Source organism: Bombyx mori, chromosome 21 (assembly GCF_030269925.1).
Source record: "Bombyx mori chromosome 21, ASM3026992v2".
In the NCBI taxonomy this organism is placed as follows: Eukaryota; Metazoa; Arthropoda; class Insecta; order Lepidoptera; family Bombycidae; genus Bombyx; species Bombyx mori.
Genome location: NC_085127.1, coordinates 12,752,529 through 12,777,944, shown reverse-complemented (window position 1 = coordinate 12,777,944; position 25,416 = coordinate 12,752,529). Strand labels below are relative to the sequence as shown.

Sequence of the window (25,416 nt, the reverse complement as noted above, 5' to 3'; positions counted from 1 at the left end):
GGCTCTGCCCCTGGCATTGCAGAAGTCCATGGGCGACAGTAACCACGGCCAATAAAAAAATGAAAACAACTCAAAGTTTTTTATTTTTTATTTTATTGCCCTTGTAGGCAGACGAGCGTGCGACCCACCTGATGGTGAGTGATGGGAGATGGTGGGAGCTCATTCCAAAGGCCGATGGTTCGTGGCAAAAAGATCTCTGGAAACGCACTGTGGATGACCGCAGTGGCTCCAGGTAGTATGGATTAACTCTACTCCTGTGCGATGGCAAAATCGAGATGATGATATCATGTCAAACAATTCCTCAGAGCACTCCCTATGGAACGGTACAGAATACAGAGAGAAGCAAAGTCCCTCCGCAGACCCAGAGGTTATAAGGTCGAACTCATTAACGGCTGACGCGAGATAGCATCGTGCATCGTCCAAAATTGTAGATATCGATCGATTTGATTGTCCCGTTAAACAAAAAAATATACAAAAACAAAATAAACTTCTAAATTTAATTGAAATAGACGGTCATACTATTGTTGTTCTGTGCTCATAACCTAGGATACGTAAGCCTCTCAACTCCCAAGAGAGATTGTCCGATCTCGGCGCCTTTGTAATCCAGTTACCGCCCGCCGATGTTTGAATGAATACACACAATACTTAGGTTTGAAACACGACCGCAGACCTGTTTTCGATTGAGATACCTTTGATCTGGATTATTACTCGACTTCGAATCCACGTTATACCTTAAAACAACTAATGAAATTTGATTTAATTCTCGTCCTAATACAAAAAATGTGAGTACATACATATATCACTTTCCCATATATATATTTTTTTAGGATTGAAGGATTACTGGTGGCCCGGATGCCTTTCCAGTTTCACCAGGACAGGTGGGCGAGCAAAGGCTCAACCAGGAGGGATGGGATTTGCTAACAGCTGCCCGAGCGCCTCCGAAGGAGACCTAAAAACTCAAGAGCAGATACTTCACGAATGAATCTACTAACGGATCGGAGCGCCACCCGCTGAGAAGATCCGGCGAGAAACTCAGCGGGCTGATGCATGGATTAGGTCCCATATTATTATTTCGTTAGGCCACAGTGCTAAAAGAAAACCAAGTAACATGTAGAATCTTAGTAGAATAGTATGTTCAAAAGCAAATTTTAGTAGTTGAACTGTAGCTAACTGTTTGTGTCTTCGAAAATGACTGCATTATAAATGTCACCCGAAAGGCGTTTGGCAAAGGAGTGTATGTGAGTTAAGTTCTTCATTACTATCATCTAATGCAAGTTCGAGAAACATCCGTAACATAGATAAGACGTCTATTGTGAACAATATATCAAAAACTCTTTGCGGACTACGAGCCTTGTGACATATTTTCAACAATACTAAATCTGTACCTGATATATTTACACTAAAGTCGACCACAATTGAATTAATATCGTGTATTAAAGCCAAACCCCCCATAAATGTATTCACTACTGGTCAGGTTACAGATGGGTACCACAACTTTATCCACTTCAGGAATTAAGCTTCTCCCGTTTTAAGAGGGACGCAGCAGTGGTGGTAGGACCTCTTGGGAGTCCACACGGGTAGATACCACCACCCCGCCTATTTCCACCGTGAAGCAGTAATGCGTTTCGGTTCGAAGGGTGGGGTAGCCGTTGTAACTATACTGAGACCTTAGAACTTATATCTCGAGGTGGGTGGCGCATTTACGTCATAGATGTCTATGGGCTCCAGTAACCACTTAACACCAGGTGGGCTGTGAACTCGTCCAGCCAACTAAGCAACAACAAAAAAAGCAGTACAATACAAATGAAACTTTGTTTATATTTAGGTAAGTGAAGGCGAAAGGCAAGAGACCGAAGAGAATGGAGTGCACTTACTTCTCTTCTTCTTTCTTCTCTCTTCAACAAATATCTTTTATTGTTTTTAAAATTTTAAGTCATAAGTTTCATTATTTTTCATTCACTAACTACTCATTGTTGTATTAAAGTAATGTGTAATGTGAATGTCGGAAACTTGTTTAGTCTTTGCTTACCTCCCTTTTATGTACTAAAATATGTAGACGTATTGTAATATCACTTTTCTAAATAATAAAATTAAATAAAAACACATTTGTGGTTATTTACTTTATTTTTCCCTTCTTGGAAAACAAACAGCCAGTTTTAAAATTCAGTACCGATTAAAGACTAATTATACAATTCCATAGGCAATTAATTAAATCGTTAAGGATACATATCGACAGAAAGCTAAGCTTTACAAAGAGTGTTAGCGTAACAAAAACACTCCCGCCTTGCGAAGCATTAAATGTAGCATAATAAAATTAACACAGCTTATTGGTAGGCCAAAACTTTCGAAATCAACAGGATTTCCGAGTGTAATTTCGGGTCAAATTAATAGACAAACCTTAAACTGGGCAGTACGTTAATTTAGCCTTTGCGTGTATATTTGCTAGCGGCTAAAAAGTCTTATGTCAATTAGAGTTATTTTTGACATCGATCGCAAAGCATCAGAAAGTCTATGATCAGAAGTAACACTTGATTAATAACAAACCATGTAAAAATCTGAAATATATGCCCGTTTCAAAAATACTTAGAGGTTATTCCTGTCAGTAATAACTTGTTGAAACAATAAAACCCAAATACGCCAGTCACATGTCTAAGAACAAATACGTGATCGAACCGTTTTTATTTTTTTTCATATTTCAATTCGGCAAATGGTTTTTTATTTTACTCGCCCTTTTGCCGTCACGTTCGCGATGTTAATTGAGATGTAGCTTTGACGGGTTTATTAGAGTGAGTGGGTTCGTATTTATTGTTATCTTTTTTTTAAGCTATTGCATAGCTTCTATCGCGAGCCTTGAGCGCGGCGACTGAATGCAGAAATTCCGTAACGAAAATAACCGGACACCCCCACTACGCCTACTATGTAGCTCGCGTTCAACACATTCACACGTTGCGCTGGTGTAGTGTTTGTGAATAAGCGCGCGGTGTGACGTCGCACTGCATGAGCATCATTAAAAGTCTGCCCACCTCTCTCTCACGCGGTCTAGCTTATGAGTGTGAAGGGGACAGTAAATGTTTTGCTTTTGTTAATGTTTATAAATATAGCGTGGTCTTATTTTTGTTTTAATATTAAATTATTTTTGTCTAATTGTAATTACATAAGTTGATAGAAAATGCTTTGCAATAGCTTTACCGCGGCAGTCCCCGAGTGCCGCACGTGTTTTTTTTACTTTTTAGGGTGAATCGCAGTAGTTGCGTATTTCTCAACCATTTCTTTCATCTTTATATTCGTTACAATGTACGTGAATCTAAAAAAAAGTCCCTTATTTCTTTCTTTCAGTTTTTCCCATGGCATTATCGATTTGCAACACCCAATAACGCCGCTAAGCCACCTTGATCTAAATTTTTACGACATATTCGATTCTGGGGACAGACTCACTCGATTTCGTTTTCAGTAACCAATAAGGGAAATTGAGTTACTTGTAGGGCGACCAAACGAACGAGGCTATTTTAAATATTATTTTTGATTAAAAGTAATTGACTTACTTTCGCTTTCTCGGTTATTTGAGGTAATAAGTGATTATCTTTTTAGTTTTGTTCCAGTGAAGAGAATATGTTTGTATCGCGATTTGAAAGATCCAAATACCATTGAGGTCGTTGAGGCTAAGAACGATCCGTCGCCCTGTGTGCTTGGTGCAAGTTTTTTAACGTCATCGATAGCGTAAAAGTTAAATCAAATTTGTATGGAGTTGGAACGTTTGCCTACGTTTGCCGCTAGGGGCGCTGTTCCAACTGCATACAAATTTGAGTTAACTTTTACGCTATCGAGAACGTTAAAAAACTCGCACTAAACACACTGGGAGCTGATAGTAGCCACGTCACGCGCCACGAGCTCCTGCACACTGAATAATAAAAACCAAGTAAGTTAAAGATCACTCTAACTTTAAATCGTGCACACAATATTGACGGTACGACGTAATAATTTACGTACGAGAACCAACCACGCTGTGCATTTTATAACTAAACTCGTATTTTTCAAAAGTATTTCAATCCAGAAACCGCTGTTTTTATTGCATACCGGTTCTGTTTTGTATAAAATTGGATTTAGGTTGTATTTTTATTGTAAACTAGTGGTCCCCTGGTAGTCGAAATTCGACTATAATTAATTTAAATTATAAATTTGAACATTATTAGGGTTCTATTGTCAAAGACTTATACTTCTTTATTCACAGATTTCGCCAAGACTACACTATAGACAAATAATATTAAAGACAAACAATACATATTAATCTATTCTCAATTTGACCACAGACTTTAAACGATAAAAGTTTGACAATAAGCAAAATATACATGTATATATGCGTGTGTGTGTCAAATACATGGTAGTGTGTGTAATGTTTCCTTTATTGATTTAATGTATCTTTTATGCATTATTTAAAAAAAATATTAGCATTGTGCACTTCTTCTCTATATGCTCTATAAGTATGGAAAATTTCATACTCCTCTGTCCGCGCAATTTTCGTAAAAAGGGATACAAAGTTTTTCCTTCACGTATTAATATATACGAGTAGATAAAAACAAATTTCTTGTTCTCGGCGGATCTTTTCAGTGTGTCGCGATTCAGATCTGATAGTAGATTCTGCGAAGCACTGCTCTTGCTAGGGCTAGTGTTAGCAAATTCTCTCAGGTTGAGCCTGTGAGCTCACCTACTAGTTATCGGTAAACATTAGTTAAAATTAAACTTTTTTTAATCAACTAAATAGTGACGTTGCACCGACATCTTCCATCTTCTATATATATAAAAATGAATTGCTGTTCGTTAGTTTCGCTAAAACTCGAGAACTACTGGACCGATTTGGCTAATTTTGGTCTTGAATTATTTGTGGAAGTTCAGAGCAGGTTTAAAAGGTAGATAAATACGAAAATGCTCGGAATTAAATAAAAATAACAATTTTGATTTTCCTTTGATGTGTTCTACGTCTGTCGGATTCCTTTTGTTTGTTTTAAGTTTATTTTATACGAAAGTTTAAGTCTTTTATTTATTGATTGAGGCACTACGAAGTCGGCCGGGTCAGCTAGTATAATATAAAATTTAATAAAATTTATGACTAAATAGGGAAAATCATGAACACCCCAATTTTTTTTGTTAATCCAGAATGATATTGGGAATTTCCAAACGGATTCTTGAGAAATTAAATTAAGAAACGTTACCATCTGTCCCCGTGACCTGTTTGAATTTTTCATTCTATTTTAAAACTTAAAAAACGAGTCTTAAGAGCGAATATCGAATGATTCGTTACCAATCAACTGAAGGTCAGTACTAGATTATTAGGATCGTTAAAATCCAGGATTTTATTTAAATTCAACTCCTTTTTTTTATATAATTGTTTCCTAATGAATCGGAATCAATTGTCAAAATTGTTAAGAGAAATCGAATAGCTGTAACAAAATTATTTCTTTTTTTTCTGTCTTCTCCTGATAATTACTGTATTGAAGTCCCGCACCGGCAGGTTTTTTTATTACTTAGGTGAATAGACAAGCTCACGGCCCAACTAGTATTAAGTGGACATCGGAGCCCATAGACATCTACAACGCAAATGCCACCACCTACCTACCTTCAGACAAGAGGTCTAAGGTCTCACTTTTAACACTACAACGGCTTCCGCACCCTTCAAGCCGAAACGCATTACTGCTTCACGACAGAAATAGGCAGAGTGGTGGTACCTACCCGTGCGGACTCACAAGAGATCTTGACACCAGTAATCACGCAAAATATAATTTTGCAGGTTGGATTAATATTATACGTTGTTATTCCTTCAGTATGGAAGTCAATCGTGAACATTTGCTAAGTACGTATTTCATTAGAAAAATTGGTACCCGCCTGCGGGATTCGAACACCGGTGCATCGCTAGATACGAATGCACCGAACGCCTTATCCTTTAGGCTACGACGACTTCTAGATACTTCTAGGTACTATCAGCTTGAGAATATCTGCCTTGGAACATTCCTTTCGATTAGTAGGATTTTTGTTGCACAGTTGGTTGGACGAGCCCGCGAACCATAGACCTCACGATGGAGGCTTCCGTCTCATGTCTCAATTGACTGGCTCGTTATAGGCTTCGCCGATAACCACGTAGCACAAACAAGACTGTAATATCTCTTGTCCATTCACAGTGGATTTATATGCTTTTTTTTTATTACTTAGATTGGTGGATGAGGTCACAGCCCACCTGGTGTTAAGTGGTTACTGGAGCCCATAGACATCTACAACGTAAATGCCGCCACCCATCTTGAGATACAAGTTCTAAGGTCTCAGAATAGTTACAACGGCTGGCCCGCCCTTCAAACCGAAACGCATTACTGCTTCACGGCAGAAATAAGCAGGGTGGTGGTACCTACCCGTGCGGACTCTCAAGAGGTCCTACCACCAGTAAATTTGTAATACCAGTTTAAACAGACAGGAATCTATTGCAACGCTATAGTTGCATAGTTCGAACCAGAAAGTTTTTCAATTAATAGCAATATCGACTCAGCTCGACCGACACAAGGAGCAGGGAATTTTAAATCATCTATCGACCGGTCTGATGGCGAATAGTTTTAGATAATACTAGTGGCCCGCTCCGGCTCCGCTCGGGTCTTTAACAAAAATTTCAACGATATTTGACGATTTCTTTTTTTTTAAATAATAGAACACTTATTGCGGCATAACTATAATAGTTAGACATATGCTGTCGCGACACTTTTTGTAAATAATAATGTGTTCTACAAATTCGTAGTACATTATTTTATTCTATCATCAATAGTTTTCGCAGATGAGATATCGTTAGTAGGTGGTGGAGTACGAAAGACGGTAGCTTCAATATTAAATGAGGATTCAGCGGTGGGTGATGGAAGATGATTGGTAGGTAGGTCGACTGAGTGTGTCGATTTTATGTTTGAAGGACCAGGAATAAGTGATTAAGAACGAGTAATAGGAAGGTAGTCACCGTGGAAGCTTCTAGCAGTTCTCGAAGGGTTACCCATATTAGCACACATTCTCACCAAACGAATTAAAATCAAGACAAACACGGAAACAGCAATATAGATCATATAGATTTTTTATGAAACTACATCTGTAACCTTTAAATAATATAAAAATTACAAACATATCTTTCTATGAAACTTTTGAGTACGAATATAAAAAACTTTGCAGCGATGCTTCATTTATCACCTCCCTACCACTGCACAATTAACTTCAAGAAACAAAAGTTTTTCTGACAAATATCAAATTGTGGTGCGCCTTCGCCGTTCAATAATAAACCTCCTTAATTCTCCTAATTAAAAATTTCAGTCTATGGTAACATGTATCCCGTTTGGAAATTAAAAATAAAAATGTAAAAAGTGAGTAAGTGGGCTAATGTTAAACGGAAAGCTTAAGTTACCCTGATTGACGTACAATTGATAGTCGAATTTAGAAGTCGTCAGAGTAGGTACTCGAGATATGTCATATAAAAACAAAAAGCCAACGTCACGTGGTGTTCCCAGGCGGTCACCCATCCAAGTACTGACCACGCCCGACGTTGCTTGACTTCGGTGATCGGACGAGAACCGGTGTTTTCAACGTGGTATGGACGTTGGCATGAGGCGTAAAGAATTTTTGTAACAAATTGTACAACTTTAAAATTTATAAAAAAAAACTTTAACAATATATTTAATATACATATTATATAAGTGTGATGTATTCATGCTGTCGCCATCGAACCGTAGGCCTGAGGAGAGCATTCATCTAGTCCCTGTAAGAAGGCAGTCTTCTATCAGAGATGTTCACGGAGCGACCTGAAAGAGTCGACGCAGCACCACAAGCTACCATCATTACAGCACGGCATCCCGGAATACCATCAAGACCAACCTGTCAGTTAGACATCCTCGGGTTGGCGAGTCTGTAGTGTTCATCGCGAGAACCCTCCTACTTTACCCGGGTGCTGACCCCGAGCGGAGATCAGACTTGATGGCAGATTTGATGGGTAAGTCCCTAAAACATCCTCGGGCCCGCGGGCCGCTGCCAACAACTGCGGAAAATAAATGTTACTCGTATCTCTGCTCTTTAAAAAAGTAAATGAGATGCAAAGTAAAAAAAGTGCGTTAACTTCAGAAAGTGGATAAAAAAAATATTGTATCAGTAGTTATAAATATTTTATGAACAGATATGAGTAAAAGGGTTAGGTATTTTGATAATATCCTAAAAAGCACCCCACGCTTTTTTTACAATAAAACCATTTTTTCTTACACTATTTTTAATTCAAATTTATTAAGATTTATTTTCTATTTTTAGTGGGATTTTCTATAAAAGCGTATTTTCTTACTTTTTTTAATCTATTATTTATTTTTCATTTTTTAGTTGAATTTCAATTTCTTCAAATTTTTTTTTTTCATATTGAATTGTCATCTGCTCTTAATAAGTATAACAAATTTCAAGTTAATCCGACGTTTTGAAGGGGGTCAAAATCATGTTCAAAGATCCTGTTACATACTAACATATATACGTCTGGAGCTAATAAAAGCGTGTTAATAAGCAAACATTTTCACTGATATCTTTACAATTTTAATCATCGTCAAAAAAATTTAAAATCTTTTATTAAGCTAAGTAATCCAGGGTGTTTGAATTGTAGCTGATATAACAAATTTTGCTTCCATTCCCGCCACCCTCGCATCGCTCTTAAGTTTTGATATTGCTACTAATAAGTGAGCAACAAAATAATTACCACTTGTGAATAAGTGGTTTTCGGAGCCCCGAGATGTCGCAATGTGAATACCTTCACCCACCTCCAGAGAACGTCCAGGTTAACGGTAGGCAGCAGCTTGGCTCTTCCCCTGGCATTGATGACGTCCATGGGCAACGGTAACCACTCACCATCAGGTGGGCCGTATGTTCGTCTGCTTACAAACGCAATTTAAAAGACCGGCAGACTTAGTAGTGCCTCAATCGATAAATAAAAGACCTAAACTTTTGTATAAAATAAACTTAAAACAAACAAAAGGAATGCGTCCGACGGGGGACACATCAAAGGAAAAACAAAATTGTTATTTTTATTTAATTCCGAGCATTTTCATATTTATCTACCTTTTAAACCTTCTCTGGTCATCCACAAATAATTCAAGACCAAAATTAGCCAAATCGGTCAAGCCGTTCTCGAGTTTTAGCGAGACTAACGAAAAGCAATTCATTTTTATATAACTAGTCAGGTCATAAGTATTGTCACACAGTAAAAACTTTTCTTTTAGAATGCTGGCCACAAAAAAGTTTATTGAATTCGAATTTCGAATTGTTCATGAAAATAAAAATGTATACCGGTAAAATGGGGCGATTAGGGACAAATTCCAACTTTATGACCAATTTTAAGGTAGTTGTTGATGTATATAATGCTATATCAGGATCAAAATGATTGAGTCTTGGAGGCATCTTTGTTGTCCAATTTAAAACTATGCAACTAGCATTCCAGTTTATGCAAAAAAAGCAAAAATAGGTGTAATCCCTATTTACCCGGAAATTGCGGTTAATTGGGACGAAATGAGAAATTTGCTAGGGTGGGCACTACTTGGTTTAAAACCATTTTATTTATTTAGTTTCACCAACAAAGTGATCATGAATAAAAAAACATTGAAAAACTGACACTCTGAACAAATATTAAATATTTTATTATGTATTACTTAGACATTTTTGTCCACCTTGAGATTTCATTGTTCTTATTACATGTCTGTTCAAAATTGACTTACTTATATTAAATTGCTTAGCTATTTCAACTAAAGACTTATTCCCAATTAGGCAATTTCCCAATTGCTGTTTTTAATATTAAGGGATAATATCTCTTATAAGGCTTTGCACTCTTTGATACGTACACGCAAGGCATATCTAAAAATAGAAAACAATACGTAACTGATAATATAAATATTTACCAAACAATAAAATAACACATTGATAATTTTGAATAAAAGTTCTAGACAAAAACATCATGAATAAACCAGATTTTTACCAACAAATTTAAAAAATATTGTTATAACTACATAGACAACCCTAGAAACCTGTACCTATTTATACTTAGGTCGTTTCCATTTCACGTATTATCATCCCAATTGACCCCTTTTTCGTTGTTATTTGTACCTAAGACGTCCCCAATATCCCCAAAAACAACAGATTTTTACATGTATTTTTATTTTATCAAATACATTAAAACCAATAACAACTGAGACTTACCTTTAATATACATGATGGTTCAAATACTAAATAACGTTTATTAATCACAGTCGTCTTCTATTATTATCAAATAAATAAAAGAGAGCAAAGTTTCTAGCACTAAAATAATTACCACCACAGAAAGTTAATTTGAAACGCGATTTTTTATAAGTTAGCAGCTATTATCATGCATATTCAGAGTTGTTTTGTAAACTTTCAACATTCTACTATTAAACTACAAAAAAATCTTCCATTTTTGCAACGAATTTATAACTAAAATTGAGTGTCGAAAGATTTTCCCGGTTTTTTCCCGATTCGCCTCTCAATCCCTAATCGCCCCATTTTACGGTACTTTTAGAATTTTACTCATTTTTAAATATGGAGTGGACGCTTAAAGAAGACCGTGTTGCAGTTATTGCGTTGCATCGTTGCGGTTACGCGCCAATTCAAATTTTTAACATACTGAAAAATTTGAATATAACCAATAGATTCGTTTATCGTACCATCAAACGATACAATGAAGACTCTAGTGTAGATGACAGGTCAAGAAGTGGTCGCCCTCGGTCTGTTAGGACTCCAGTAGTGATAAGAGCTGTGAAGGCGCGAATTCAAAGAAATCCCAAACGTAAGCAGAAACTGTTGGCCCTTCAGATGGGGTTAAGCAGAACCACGGTGAAAAGGGTGTTAAATGAAGACTTAGGACTTCGGGCATATCGAAGAAAAACAGGACATCGTTTGAATGCTCGTCTAATGGACCTGAGACTGAAGAGATGCCGCGCTTTGTTGAAGCGGTACGCGGGAAAAAAATATCGGGAAATTCTTTTTTCGGATGAAAAAATTTTTACCGTAGAAGAGAGCTACAACAAACAAAATGATAAGGTGTACGCACACAGTAGTGAAGAAGCGAGCAACCGTATTCCGCGTGTCCAACGAGGTCATTTTCCATCCTCGCTCATGGTATGGTTGGGAGTTTCTTATTGGGGCTTAACAGAGGTACATTTTTGTGAGAAAGGTGTAAAAACGAATGCAGTTGTGTATCAAAATACAGTCCTGACGAACCTTGTGGAACCTGTTTCTCATACCATGTTCAATAACAGGCACTGGGTATTCCAACAAGATTCGGCGCCAGCTCATAGAGCGAAGAGCACACAAGACTGGCTGGCGGCGTGTGAAATCGACTTCATCCGGCACGAAGACTGGCCCTCCTCCAGTCCAGATTTGAATCCGTTAGATTACAAGATATGGCAATACTTGGAGGAAAAGACGTGCTCAAAGCCTCATCCCAATTTGGAGTCACTCAAGACATCCTTGATTAAGGCAGCCGCCGATATTGACATGGACCTCGTTCGTGCTGCGATAGACGACTGGCCGCGCAGATTGAAGGCCTGTATTCAAAATCCCGGAGGTCATTTTGAATAAACTTTAGTGTCATAAGAATCTATGTTTTGTTAAGTTCATTTTGGTATATGAATGGTTACATAATGAATAAACTTGTTTCAATTATTTTACATTAAACATGTGACAGAATTTATGACCTGACTAGGTATATAGATAGTAGTGATACTTAATTCATCCTTTAACACCAATAATCCAGTTGTTAGCTTATAACAGCCACGATACGAACCATGCTCACTTCATTGTTGAAACTAAATTACTAATATTGATTTTTAACAAATAAGTAAATAGTATTTATGTTAAAACTAAAACATTTATCGTCGAATGAATCATATATTATTACGTTGGTACATATATTATTACGTCATATCGGACGTCATACCAAAAATGTAATGAATATTTTCATAACGAGGTGTAAATTAGGGCAATTGGAACTCACTTATAGTAATTGAAGTTCACCGAGGAAAGCGGGTCGATAGGACAGCCCTAAAATTTTGTAAAGTCGTCTAGGGTCAGACAGTCAGACCTTCTGACCTACAAATCGCTAGTAATACGTATACTTTAGAATTCAAACATTAAATGTTTCCAAAAAAGCAATATGGCTATGGCTTCTCACATAAAAGAACAATTTAATGCTATTTTATTATCTATATATTAATACGTGAAGCAAAAATTTGTATCCCTTTTAACGAAAATTGCGCGGACGGAGGAGTATGAAATTTTTCAAACTTATAGAGAATATAGAGAAGAAGTGCACAATGCTAATTTTTTTTTAAAAATAATGCATAAAAGATACATTAAATCAATAAAGAAAACATTACACACACTACATACCATGTATTTGACGCACACACGCATGCATACTACGAGTATTTATTGTCAAACTGGTGTTCCTGACGTCAAATTGAGAATAGATTAAATATTGTTTGTATTTGTTAATATTTTTTATAGTGTAGTCTTGACGAAATTTGTGAATACAGAAGTATAAAATACAATCATAATAGTGTACAAACTTACAATTCCAATTAATTATAGTCGAATTTCGACTACTGCGGGACCTCTAGTCTGACTAAACACAATGAACACACAATGCAATATAACCGGTAACTTCCCCAATAACAACTTACTGTATCGATATTCGTAACGATTAAAGAAAATATCGCATACAACTCGATCGTTTTACAACTGCAATTATTCCTATTGGTTCGCCCGTTAAAGTTTTATTAACGAGAAAAGTTCTTGTTTCCAGTTTAATCGATAGAAGGTGATCGTCCCAACTCTTTCCCTAAAGGCTGAGTTACACAAGAATATTTTAATTCAATTGAAAGCATGCTGCGAATTATTTATAGACGGATCATTTTCCACAACTCTACCTTTTAAGCTGCGTTTTTTGGTTTGGGTAATAACGGACTAAGTATAAGCTATATCACAATTCCTCGGACCAACTATGAATACAGCATTAACGATAACAAAATTAAAGTATGCTTAGAAATAAAGAAGTTTTGAGACAAAGAGTATAATATATTGAATCATGACGTCACTGTTCACAACAGAACAGCCCCTTTTTATTAGCTGTAACTTTTAATATTTGTGTCTTAATACTTCAGTTTGGCATGTGGAAAAGTAAGGTTGGAATATGCTAGAATACAAGTATTAAAATGAAAAAAAAAACACTCGACGAAACATAATCGGGTAGTACCTTTTTTTTTACATGGGTGGACGAACTCACAGCCCACCTGGTGTTAAGTAGTTACTGGAGCTTATAGACATCTACGACGTAAATACTGCCACCCACCTTGAGATATAAGTTCTACGGTCTCAGTATAGTTACAACAGCTGCCCCACCCTTCCAACCGAAACGCGTTACTGCTTCACGGCAGAAATAGGCGGGGTGATGGTACCTACCCGTGCGGACTCACAAGAGGTCCTACCACCAGTAAAACCTATCGATAATCTCCGTGGAAATGTAGAACGATTGAAGACAATTGTAAAACAGCCACACACATAATGATCCTGCCGATATTAATACGGTTTAACATATAAAAAACATTTTAACCTATACTCCTAAATTTCTCAGAACCCCAATCCCTCAGAATTTCAACAATTTTAAGAATATTTGTTGGCTGTTGGTTGTTGTACGCTTTATTTTATTATTAAGACAATTTTCATAACACAACCGGCCCAGCGCAAATTAATGTAAATCCGTTCTCAACAACAATAATTAACGATAATCACAGATTTGATAAAACGCTTTAACCCTTTCCGGTTGTTTTCGAACAAAAGCTTATGTAGTACATCATCAAAAAGTTTCAAATCGCAAGTCAAAGCTTTGTTCGGCTCATGATTATAATGAGATGACTCCTCATTTGCGAAGTTCAATTTACAGGACATTTATCTGTGATGAAATTTAAATAAATGTAACAAAGTTTACGGTTAAGGATCGAGTTAAGTGTTACTTTAATTGGAGAAGCGGTTTCGGGAAAGCGGTTTCGGGAAAATTTCGGGAACCTTTCTTGGGCTACTACTCGCCTGACTAAAGGTTTTCATGTCCGACTTCATGAGGGCGTATAGTATTACTGTCACCGATTACCCTGGATTCTGGACTTATACCAGTTGACTGCCTACAGGCACGGACAAATCATCGAGGATTCTGTCACTTGCAGGGAATTGAAAATTCTTCGTAGCTGCAGATATTTATCTCCACCTAGTCTACTATTCACGCTTGTCAAGGATAACAGATATTCGAGTTGAACCCTCCTCTAAGCCACCACACCGCCTGCCACCAACCAAACTTCATCCATACTGTCAGGACCCGATAAGTTTATCCACAGTTCTTTTCCCCAGATATTTTTACACCTTCCATTCGGCTTCGGAATGAACTCCTCTCCCCGATCGGTGTGACATAATGTGGAGGACACGAGGTTTTAGGAGAATCAAACCGGATTCGGATGGCGTCGTCTACAGCAGGAAGTCAAATCCCGCCTAAGCGACGCCCGAAACGAAAAATGGGATAGCTACTTAGAAGAATTCGTGCCCACTAACCAAGCATACTGGCGACTAGCTAGGACCCTCAAGTCCGAAACTATCGTCACTATGCCTCCTCAGGCCAACCTCCGGCTTACGATGACGATGAGGAGAATTTTAGCAATAACAATGACTGCAAAGCATTAGTCTACAAAGGCAATAAAAAATACATCTAGATAAATAAAAATGAATGTTTGTATGTATGTGTAATCGTGCGTTCCTGAACAATTTCGTGTGATTATGTCGTAATGTGGTATTGTTCTTACTAGCACTCCACGGAAGGCTTCTGTCTTCAGTATAAGTAGCGAGATTGAACATTAAATGTATTTGTAAATATGTCGACCCCTCGTCAAAACCGACAAAAACCCTATGACAATTAATGTAATTTTGAATTAGCAGCACTTCACTTAATAGTTCTTTGAACTTAGTTAGTAAATACATTGGGTGCTCATTTGGGCTATCGATTATTTCAAGAAATCATACACAATGAATACCTATAAGTTTTTTTTTTATGATTATTTGAAAGAACCATCCGCGATCACGAACGCGAACAGTCGTACGAACGAGAAATATCTTAATATGCTTAACAATCTTGTCACTAACACAACCCCAAGCACCGGTCATCGTTCTCGTCGTACCCGCTTGCGAAGAAGGGTTCGGCGAGTAAATTAACCCACAGACACAGCCCACTGAATTTCTCACCGGATCTTCTCAGTTGGTTGCTTTTCCGATTCGGTGGTAGATTCTGCGAAGCACGGCTCTTCCTAGGGTTCGAGCTAGCAACATTGTCAGGTTAGAGCCCCGTGGACTTTTTGGCGGGAACGCGAGGAGTGAAGTTGTGTGATTTGTTTCATTTTGTCTATTTAGTGTTTCTTCGGGTTTAAATGTGTAATAATGGTGGTTTATTAACCGTTTAATATCTGTGAAAGTGCACAAATGTGGGAAAATGAAACAAAGCCGCTGGACGTAACTTCTCGGGATCCTCGAAAAAGTCCACTGAAAAAATCTTAGTAAATGACCACCATTTTACTGAGATTAGATTTCATCTCATATCATCTCATTTAATTTCATCCCAGTTGATTAATGTCTCAAATTAATAATTTTCATTTCATTTCACTCCATAATATCATTTTTCATAAAATTAAGAATATACATTAAAATAAGACATGACTTAAAGGTCTCAGTTACCAGGTCATAAAATCTCTTATAAAAAAGAGCCCCGTGAGCTCACCTACTAGTTAAGGTTACGCTGATATGGTCTATCTAGACCATCAGCTTAGATAGGAAAAAAAAACACTACACTTACAGTATGTCTTATTTACGAAAGGAGAACTCAAGCGATAAAAATCACGTTATTCAAATTCGATAAGTTTAATGAGATTGCTCCAGTTCAGCTGTGCAGCGAGATCACTTACAAAATCAATTTCGTAATGGCCGACCGCAAACTTTATTATTATTACCATGAAATTAAGTTTTGTGGAAACGAACTACTGCGTAATACGTCGAGGCTTACTGCATTATTCCGAGGGTTGCATCGCAAGCGGTTGGGGATCAATTTGAAATGTATTCCTATTCGAAAAACCAGCTTATTTTTTTCACTCAAAAATCACTTCTAGTTCATGCTTTAGGCTGGGTAGAACCATTTAACATCTACCGTCACTGTTTGAAGTTTTTTTTTTTTGCTCAGATGGGTGGACGACCTCACAGCCAACCTGGTGTTAAGTGGTTACTGGAGCCCATAGACATCTACGACGTAAATGCGTGCTTGAGATATGAGTTCTAAGGTCTCAGTATAGTTACAACGGCTGCCCCACCCTTCAAACCAAAACGCATTACTGCTTCACGGCAGAAATAGGCGGGGTGATGGTACCTACCCGTGCGGACTCACATAAGGTCCTACCACCAGTACCTTCTACTTTATTACATTTTTGACATTTAAGTCTCACAATGCTGATAGTAGTGTAGTATGAGTTAGTAGGGTTGCTTCGCACTTTTATCCAAGCTGTGTAAGCATACGTAGTGGAGCGTCATTTTTGACGGTGGCCCAGAGCGGAACTTAAGCTTAGTCCGACCAAGATCGCCTCTCACGTAAAGTAATCTGTCTACGTAAGCACCGTGGAAGTCACGTTAAAAAAATCTCAATCACGTACATTATATACCTGGTCGCATTCTACTCGTTAATATAAGTGTCGTGGCGTGCAACCTCTTTGACAGGACATAAGACCTGTAATGACTAGACATAGACAGACTAAGACAGAGAATTGAAAATAATTCGAAAATAAATGGAACGAGGGCGTACGTGACCAGCAGCGAGGCAGTACATTTTTTGACTTCTGAAAAGACAGATATACAAAAAGACGAAAAAGAACGAATAATAATTGACCGTTCTTATATAAGATGTTCAAGTGACCTTCGACCGTTCAAGTAGTCATTCGACCGTTCAAGTAGTCATTCGACCGTTCAATAAGTATATAATTAAATTAGTTTCATTAAAAAGCGCTTCGGCTAAATCACGCGTTTACTTATTAATTTTACAAGTTCCGTAATGAAACCACGACAATTCCAATTTTGGACGAATTAATCACTCGTCCAAGACTCTAGTGTACCTACTTGAAATGTCGGATATTGTAAAATTAATGAAATAAACGCAAGATTGAATCGCGATCAAAAACTAGCGAAAGCTTCGCATTAAAAATGTTGATAATTTTTTTTTTGTTGTTTTGTAAATAAAAAAAATAGTTAGGTACAAATCACGCACGGTCATCCAACTCCAAATTAAGTTTACCTGTATTATGGGTACCAGAGATAGACATCCTGGTGGTAGGACCTCCTGTGAGTCCGCGCGGCTAGGTACCACCACCCTGCCTATTTCTGCCGTGAAGCAGTAATGCGTTTCGGTTTGAAGGTTGGGGCAGCCGTTGTCACTATACTGAGACCTTAGAACTTATATCTCAAGGTGGGTGCCGCATTTACGTCGTAGATGTCTATGGGCTTTAGTAACCACTTAACTCCAGGTGGGCTGTGAGCTCGTCCACCCATCTAAGCAATAAAAAAAACGTACGTATATACGTTTAAATATATAGATTTAAAGATAATAAGCACCATGTGCAGCACACGAATGTTTCAGATGTGCGAATCGAACCCACGACCCTCGGGCAACAGTCAAGGCCGCTAACCACTGCGCCGCCGAGTCAGTCAGTCAGTTGAAAACAAAATTCAATAAGGATCAAGCGCCTACAGAGACTCCAGATCATGATATTTAGCAAATATTTTTATGCGACACCTCCCAATTACATTTTAATCTTGGAAGCAATTTTACTTACCTAATTTAAAAATTCTAATTAGATTGATTCGTTCTCCATTATTATTTTAATTAATAACGGAGGATCTTAACAAGGTGGTCAAACGAATGGAATTAATTAACTTAAATTTCGTAGCTCTTATTAATTTACTGCTGATAATTTTCTACTTCGTAGTGAAAGCAAAATTACGTTGAGTATTACATGTATTCACATAATTAATCCTGTGGACCAAATGGTAAACAGTCGACGTGGCCCTAAGCACGTCATTACGGATCCTCCTGATCCATTAACGGTGCTTTTAGGTACCTCAAGCACCGGTCACCGTCCTCGCCCAACCCGTCGCTTGGGACGAAGGGCTCGACGAGTGAATTAACCCATAGACAAAGCGCACCAAGTTTCTCGCCGGATCTTCTCAGTGGGTCGCGTTTCCGATCCCGCGGTAGATTCTGCGAAGCACTACTGCTCTTGCTAGGACCAGTGTTAGCAACACTCCGGTTTGAGCCCTGAGAGCTCACCTACACGTTAAGGCAACGCTGAAATAGCCTCTCAAGGCTATCAGCATATGGGAGAAAAAACATAACTAACACTACTACCTAAGTCGCCAGATAGTTCATCGAAGCCATGCCCACTAGAGGTCCTATGTTTGTAACACAGACCTGCAACTTGATTTTGAGTTTAAATAAAAATCTGAACTTTTAACTGTTTGAACATCAAACGTGACACTGTACTTTTTACTTTAAACTTATGCATTTACTAAAAATAGATTAAGGGATTTCATTAGAAAATGAAGCATTTTTGTTCAGTTATGCTCTCATGACCACTTCTTTAATTAGGACGAAAGTCTTAGACGTAGTGCGTTTAAGAGTTGATACACATCCGAAAGATAAAAAGTCACTAAGCACGCCTAAGCATACTTTTCTATAAGTTCCATAGTCCTATGAAGGCTATTTATTGTTCACAATCATAACATTGTACCGTGCGTCCCTTGTGCCCGTAAATACATGATTCTGGGAAAATCCCAATTTATTGAGTTCGATATAATAAGATAAGGGGCTCAACTTCTCTCATATTTTGCAGCGATATTGGTTTATTAAAGATGCCGTTACTAACTGACATTACTATACTATACTACTACTATACTATACTACTAAATTACATTTGTCATACAATTTTAAGAGCTTTTCATTGTGAAATGCCACGGTCTTTTAGACCTAATTCGAATAATTTTATATGAGCGTCGCGTCATTAGTATTATAGTGGTGGTATTTTATATGATGGTAGGAGCTCTTGTGAGTCCGCACGTGTAGGTACCACCACCCCGCCTATTTCTGCCGTGAAGCGCTAATGCGTTTCGGTTTGAACGGTGTGGCAGCCGTTGTAACTATACAGAGACCTTAGAACTTATATCTCAAGGTGAGTGGCGCATTTACATTTTAGATGTCTACGGACTGCAGTAACCACTTAACACCAGGCGAGCTGTGAGCTCGTCCACCCATAAAGATAAGCAATAAAAAAAACATAAATTGAATGATTTATGAGCGTCGCGTCGTTAGTATAATCGTCGTTATGTATAAGATGAATGGCTTTTTGATTTAAGCGACATTTTTGCAAATTTTCACAGGAGAGCCATTTAAACTTTAAATTTTGGAAAAAACATCATAACAAAAAACACTTTTTCAGCTATTTCAATGGAGTAAACTTTATTGAGGTTCAGTTAAAGACATCGAACTGTTGTTGCTAATATCAAATAAAACGCACCTTTAATTACAAAGATGTCACGTAGCAAATTGTCGTGTGTAGCCAACTTGTGGGTGTTCATGAAATACCCTTGCTAGTTGTAGGGGTAGTGTGTACCAGTAGGGGTAGGCAGCATTATCCTGCCCATTTCTGGCACGAAGCAATCATGCGTTTCGGCTTAATAGTTGAGACCAGAGCCGGATTTAGAGATCTGGAGGCCTCGAGGCAACAGAGGAGCCGAGGCCCTCTGGCCCCAAATTATTTTCCAAATAAAATGAACTATTTTTTTCAGTCGAGTTTTCCAATAAATAATAATTTATTGTGAAACCACGTAGATTCTCTTAATATTCAACAAACATACATAAATATAATCGGAGATAAGAATTATTTGAAATAAAATTTCAGTGTTAATGTTAACGTTAAGCAAAGCAGCGAAAAAAGAATATCGAAGGAGAAAGAACATGTTTACTAGTGTTTACTTTTCGGAATTTGAATGATATTTTGTCCAAAGTATCTGTTGTGGGGGCCATCCGTTTGTGCAGGCCCGGTTCTCCCCGGTTACCCTCTCCTAAATCCGGCCATGGGTGGGACAGCCGTCATAGAATTTATTAGATCACAATAAATTTATTAATTCAGTAGCACTCACATTGAGGTGCCCATAAGCTCTGGTGAGTACTTATAATCCAGTGGAACGAGGTTTGTTGTACCTATTTTAGTATTTAATAATACATATCAAACACCATTCGATCTATTATTCCTGCGAAGCAATGACGCTTGCCTGTTTTTAAGTGTGGGAAAAATGTTGTAGGATAAACCACAACGCTATGAATCAAAGTAAGTAAGAAAAAATCGTAATTATTATAGTAAAAAAATATATACATTTTAGAATATGGCTCTTCTGCAAGCAACGAACAATTTAATCTAGAATAGCGGAGGAAATAAAAATTTATGTAAATAACATTTTCTCTCGAGTGCCCGGAACATAAAAATGCATTGAAAATTTTTAAACACGTAATTTGAGATGCGTTTTAATCAGCATTTCTCCGCGTTCAGACCGGTAGTGCTGAATTTCTAATAAAAATTCTTAAGAGTGATGTAGGTAATAGTTATGTAGATAATAAGGCCTAATGAAACTTTACAAACGAAAGCGCTCAAGATCGCCAACGTCGCATTTGAAATATACAAAAAATTGCTTTCTTTTGTTTTTAGATAATGAGCGCATTGCAAAATCGGATTTTCAATACGTATAGCTTCCGTGTAGTATAGTATTATTGAACTATTAGTAAGTTTGACATACTGTTTTCATCTTTAATATCTCACCTTATTTTTATTGCCTTGTGGGCAGACGAGCGTACCGTCCACCTGATGGTGAGTGGTTACCGTCGCCCATGGACGTCAGCAATGCCAGGTGCAGAGCCAAGCCGCTGCTTACCGTTGTACCTTTAACTGAATCTAAAGATATAGTGAAAAATTTGCATTACAATATGTTACTACAATTACTGGTGGTAGGACCTCTTGTGAGTCCGCGCGGTACCACCGCCCTGCCTATTTCTGTCGTGAAGCAGTTATGCGTTTCGGTTAGAAGAGTGGGGCAGCCGTTGTAACTATACTTGAGACCTTAGAACTTATATCTCAAGGTGGGTGGCGCATTTAGGTTGTGGATGTCTATGGGCTCCAGTAACCACTTAACACCAGGTGGGCTGTGAACTCGTCCAACCATCTAAGCAATAAAAAATAAAAAAAATGCATTACAATATGTATATAAATCCTAATGACAGGAATCGTTCGTTATCTTTTGATTTACGGATAATTGGTTCCTTGCAACGAACGTTCCATATTTTTCATTATAGACAAACGACTATACAGCCCACTCGATTGTAAGTAGTCACCCGTCGCTCATCAAAAAAATCAACGCCAGGGGCTCTAAAGCTAAACTAAGCCGCTGTCACAGACATAAAATGGTCCATGTTCTGCTCTAAGACTTTATTGCTGTAGCTTCACCCACCACCACTTAATCTATATTAAAGTTAATCTAGTTATATGTTAATCTATGTTCATCCAGTACATTTCAATCTTCGATCGACAATATTTATAGAGATCTTCTTGCTACGTAGGTACTATCCGATTTTGAAATGAATTCCTTCTTCAAAAGAGATTTGAGGAGTCGGTGACAACGCATTAGTTGCCACTGATATTGCCTCTTGGATCAGGAAAACTACAATACTAAACAAAAGTACTAATATTTAACCAATCGATCAATCGGGATTATAATTCTTACATATCTATACTAATATTATAAAGAGGAAAGATTTGTTTGTTTGTTTGTATTGAATAGGCTCCGAAACTACTGAACCGATTAGAAAAATTCTTTCACTGTTTGGAAGCTACACTATTCCCGAGTGACATTTATTATAGATGTGTAACCGATAGACATGTAACCCAAGGTGTAAAGAAATTACCTAAAATATTCTGTACATCGCGTGCCCTGCGAAAACTATTGATGATAGAATAAAATAATGTACTACGACTTTGTAGAACACATTATTATTTACAAAAAGTGTCGCGAGAGCATATACTATTATAGTTATGCCGAAATGCGTGTTCTTTTATTTAACAAAATAAAACAACGCCAAATATCGTTGAAATTTTTGTTAAAGACCAGAGCGGAGCCGGAGCGGGCCGCTAGTATTTTATAATTCAAGATATTGGATATAATTCCGAAACAATGCACTCATGCCGCCTTTACATCATATTAGCTCTAAACAATACAATTAATCAGCCATGACATTGTAACACAATATTATACGGTAATCTAATTAGCTACCAACTAGATATTGTCAATTTCTGATATAAATTACGTGCTGTATATACTAACCAGCATTATTAGGACGTATATTTAGGCATTGGCAATGTACATTTAACGAGTTTTTCTTTAAATTCATGTAGGTCGGGAACAGATGCGTTTTGTAATTACTATTCATAATCAATCAATACGTGAAGCAAAAACTTTGTACCTACCCATTTTTACGAAAGTTGCGTTGACAGAGGAGTATGAAATTTCCCACACTTATAGAGAATAGAGAGAAGGAATGCAGAATGCTAATATCTTTTTAAAATAATGTATAAAAATATGTACATTAAATCAATTTAAAAAAAACCTTATATACACACACTAGCATGTATTTGACACACACACGCATAAATACTTTTTTGTTTATTGCTAAGTCTGTGGTCAAATTGAGACTAGATTAATATTGTTTGTCTTTATTATTATTTGTCTATAGTGTAACCTTGGTGAAATCTGTGATAGAAGTAAGGTCTTTGAAAATAGAACTATAATAATGTTCAAACATAAAATTTAAATTAATTATGATCGAATTTCGACCACTGGGCGACCTCTAGTTAATAAATAGTTACCGGTTTCCGACGACGTTAATGACCTAAATCGAGTTAGAATACATACTTTCTTAATTTATACTGGTACTTCCAATATTTTTTATAAACATACCGTTTTCGCTAGTCGTTCATTATGAAAGGAATGTAACAGGGTACAAGCGGCCCGTTCCGGCTCCGCTCGGGTCTTTAACAAAAATTTCAACGATATTTGACGTTGTTTTTTTTTTTTTAAATAAAAGATTACTTGTTGCGTTATAACTATAATAGTTAGAAATATGCTGTCGCGACACTTTTTGTAAATAATAATATGTTCTATAAAGTCGTAGTACATTATTTTATTCTATCATCAATAGTTTTCGCAGGGCACGCGATGTAAAGAATATTTTAGGTAATTTTTTTACACCTTGGGTTACATTATTGGAGTTTTAGTAAGGATTCCTAATTTTTTTCAAAAAAGATTATATATAGCCCATGTCACTCGGAATAGTGTAGCTTCCAAACAGTGAAAGAATTTTTCAAATCGGTTCAGTAGTTTCGGAGCCTATTCAATACAAACAAACAAACAAATCTTTCCTCTTTATAATATTAGTAAGTATAGATAAGAATTTTAAGATGAGGGAATAGAAAGAGACGGTGCATTAACTTGTCAAGCGTTTTCGTAGAATAGAATGTGGACTTCAGTTTCTCTAGGCAACCGCCTTTTTTACCACCTCATAATTCAGGGTGACGGAGATGATCGCGATAGGTAGGTCGTTTTTGAATACGCAAAACAACTTTAATTAATTTATGCCGGGACGTGTTTATATTTTTCCCTATTTTTGGCGGTAGTTTCATAATTTTGTCACAGATAATATTTTATTGGGCAAGGGTCTCCAAATTAGGATTTATAGATATTAATCCCTTTTTTTTCGATATTGTAACTAGATGACATTAAGAGATACTGTTTGTTTGGAGGTCGTTGCTTTAGTTTATTGAGTGTACCTACTATTCCCAGGAATGTAATGCTGAGGTTTATTTTATTAATTTAACTTGACTAAAGGTTGACATATCATATATAATGTATTTTCAAGGTGGGTGGCGCATTTACGGTGTAGATGTCCACGGGCTCCAGTAACCACTTAACACCAGGTGGGCTGTGAGCTCGTCCACCCATCTAAGCAATAAAAAAAAACACTATTTGTTGTGTCCATTATTGAGATCTATTATTTTGCTAACTGGGTGAACTGGATCTAGCGATAACTTATGAGATTTTTGACTATCTATTGCTAGTAGCCTCGATGGGTTATGCTAGCTTCACCAAATGTGTAGGCGAGCTCGCGGGGCTCAACCTGGGAGACTTAGCTTACCCTAGCAAGATCAGCACTTCGCTCAATCTACCACCGGATCGGAAGCGCGACCCACTGCGAAGATCCGGCGGAGAAACTCAGTGGGCTGTGTCTGTGGGTTAAAACTAATAACGACGAATTTTGACGACGAACCCTTCATCACATTCGACGGGTTTTACGAGGACGGTGACCGGTGTTAGAAATTCCTAAAAGCGCCGATATTGGATCGGGAGGATCCGAAATGACGTGTTTTGGGTGACGGCGACTGTTTACCGTTTTGTGGTATTTTAATATTTTAAGGGGTTACCGTGAGAGTGACGATATAGACAAACTCCCTAACTCTAAAGGCTTTGTTAATATCCGTACATAATTTTACTTGTGTTTAAATTTTACTGCGTGATGCTATAGTCTCCAATGGTTGAACCTTTTTCGGAACAGTTTTCCATGACTTATTGATATACATCGACTAACATATTAGTAAACAATCATTACTTACAATTTTTACTATACAACAATAAATTTTATAAGGTGGACACCGCGGATGATTAAAACATATTATCATCGTAATAATTACTAAATGCGGAGGTAGGTGAACTCTAGTTTGCTAGAATTTCTAGAATCTTCTAAAATCTATACATTTTAATAATAACGTTTTAGCACCCACACATTTAAAGAAAAAAAACACAATGATAAGATGAGCTGTTTTATTAAACAACAACGTTTTTTACAATACGTCAGTTCTTCCATATTTTGTTTTGTACAATGACGTCATATCATCACTCGGTGGCCATATAGATCTCTTCAGACTATTCTTACGTCCAAAACATGTCCGCTCACCTGAGTCCTGTTCAATTGGTCTGTTTTATTCAATTAAGGAATATCGCTTTTATTATGTATAGCTTTGGAACGAGCTCCCCTCCACGGTGTTTCCCGAGCGCTATGACATGTCCTTCTTCAAACGAGGCTTGTGGAGAGTACTTAATGGTAGGCAGCGGCTTGGATCTGCCCCTGGCATTGCTGACGTCTATGGG

At 37.3% G+C, this 25,416-nt stretch overlaps 1 non-coding gene across 1 annotated transcript; it reads right to left on the bottom strand.

The window, feature by feature from the left end:
• Window positions 1-7,495: 7,495 nt before the first annotated feature.
• Window positions 7,496-7,614, bottom strand: LOC119630136 (5S ribosomal RNA). The gene has a single exon (XR_005245935.1). It is a non-coding gene; the product is annotated as a 5S ribosomal RNA (ribosomal RNA).
• Window positions 7,615-25,416: the final 17,802 nt, after the last annotated feature.